This window comes from Rhea americana, unplaced genomic scaffold, assembly GCF_003343005.1.
Source record: "Rhea americana isolate MKP2758 unplaced genomic scaffold, rheAme1 scaffold_404, whole genome shotgun sequence".
NCBI lineage: Eukaryota > Metazoa > Chordata > Aves > Rheiformes > Rheidae > Rhea > Rhea americana.
The window spans coordinates 160,677-162,992 of NW_028186540.1; positions in this window are offsets into that span (position 1 = coordinate 160,677).

Consider the following 2,316-nt stretch of genomic DNA (forward strand, 5'->3'; position numbering starts at 1 on the left):
GCCCGGTGCCGAGCCCGGGGCCGCCCGGAGCCTCCCGCGCCCTCCCCGAGGCTCTCGCCTCCCCCCGACTGCTGCAAAAGCCCCGCAGAAACGAGCCCCTCCGCAGCGCGCTGCCGAGATGACCAGCGCGGAGAAGCTTGAAATCCAGCTACAGACCACATGTACAGCGGGTGTGCGTCTGCACCTACAGGCACCCACGTCCGTCGGGAGCGCGGGGACGCGGCCCGATGCGGCTACGCGTCCGCCTGGACCTCAGAATAAATCGCAGAAGCGCGTAGCCCACGAAGGACGAGAGAGTCGTGGCCCGGGGTTGCCCYTTAGGGAATAGAAAAGTTTTGAGCAACTCGGAAGGAGTTAACCCCGGAGCATGGAAAATAACTCCTTAGCTAGCAGGGTCACAGCTGGTAGGAACCATCGGCAAAYCCATCTCCGAGGCGGACACGGCTGAGAACTTTGTGGCTGCGGTAAGGTACGTTGGTGGGTTTTACTCCAGGAATGGATCTGGAAATGAGCTAAAGGAGAAGGCGCAGGGAAACGGTAACGAATAGCATCAGCTGCAGCAGCCCTGCTCCCAGGAGGGGAGAGGACCGAGTCCCTCCTAGGCGACAGCTCGGCTTCGAAAGTTGTGCAAGCGTTTGSTAAAAGAAAGCAAATCTGGTGTTCAGATAAACGGTACAATGGCTTTTTCAAGGAAATTTATTTTTGACTGAGAGTTTTTTGACTGCGCTAGCGCTGAGCTGGTGCGCTTGAAATGGAAGCGAAGCAGAAGCGGAGCGCTCTGTTTTCCTTAATGAATTCCCAAAGGGTGGGAAGAACAACCTGCCTGGGGAATGAATGCAATCCTTGAAATTCGCTCTCCGTCATCTCTGCAGGTCTCCGTGAAAGAGGTAGTTATTTAAGCATATATAGAAGCGGAATTCTAATCAAGATAAATGCCCGGTTTCATGCCTAATTTGCATGAGTATTTGCTGCAAACTGTGCTTGCAAATGAGAGTTATGTATGTAAGGAGATAACCTGACTGTGCAATCGCAGTAGCGTGTATGCAAGGACTCWGTCACTGTGCCTGCACTGGGAAGGGACTCACCTTTAAGGTGCAGGCACACTGTTTTTATCATAAAAATCAAGTTAAAATTGATTTGAGCCTTCTGAGAACGTATTCAGCTATTGAAGCAAAGTTCAGATTATGCTTCTTACTCGATCTAATCTTAATAATAGACTAGTTGAGTTACTGTATTGGTAGTGCTGGAATCTTTTTAAATTAGAAATGTAAGAGAATTTCTACTTTAGCTTATGCTATTTAAAAATGTTTCTTAAACTTGGCTGAGGACTCATCCATAAATTAATAACCTAGCTTTAAAAGTCTTCCTTATTACTTTAAATCCTTTTGAGATTTCCCTGAAGAWATCTTGAAAGATTTCCTCCCCTTCTCCATGCCTGCCCGCTCCTTGCTGGGGAGCAGCTGGGGCTGTTTAAAGTGGATTTTGATCTCTCAAAGCAGGGTTTGATTTTGCCACGCACCGAGCTCCGGCTCGGTGAAGATCCGGATGCACGAGAATAACCCGCAAGCCCCCCAAAAAGCCGCGGTTCAACTACCGTGACCGCGGACGTCCTCCTTCGCGCAGACTTTGGCTTATTTTCCCGAGGGCCCGGCGAGGCGGGCGGCCCCGGGCAGCGCGGCCCCCCGGCGCCCCGCTGACGATAGCGTGGGGTTGCGCTCGTTCCCGTCCGGACGGCCAAGCCCTGAAAACGGGGATGGAAGGAAACGAGCTGGGCCTCGTTCCCTTTATTCCGGTAGCTTCAAATTAACAAAAAAATTCAATTAAAAACTAATTAACCAGTTAAAATTAGAAACAGACTATTTCCCCAAATTGCTTTTTTTTTTTTCTTTTAAGTCTAGATTTTTTTTTTTTTAAAAAAAAGTCTAGATTTGGCCGAGAGCTTGACAACGGCGCAGCGTCGATGAGGAGCGGGAGCCCGTGGCCGTGCCGGCCGGGAGCGCGAGGAGCCTGGGAGAGGCCGAAGCGCTGAGCTGCAGGCGGGCGCCGCCGAGCCGCCCGGGCACCCTCCGTCCTGCTCTTCGGAGGCCCCTTGCTGCGGCTCAGCACGCGCGACACGCGGAGGGGCCGGTTTGGCTAAGCGGGAAAGGCCCTTTGCCTCCGTTCGACCAAATCCCTTCTTTTCCAATTAAATAAGCAGCCGGAGCTTAATAAAAAATGAATTTCAGTGTGTCATCTTGCAGCACGATGACCTCCGAGATGGTGAGGGCTTATGTAAATTCTGCTGATTGCTTTTTATCTACTCATGTGTCACTTCCA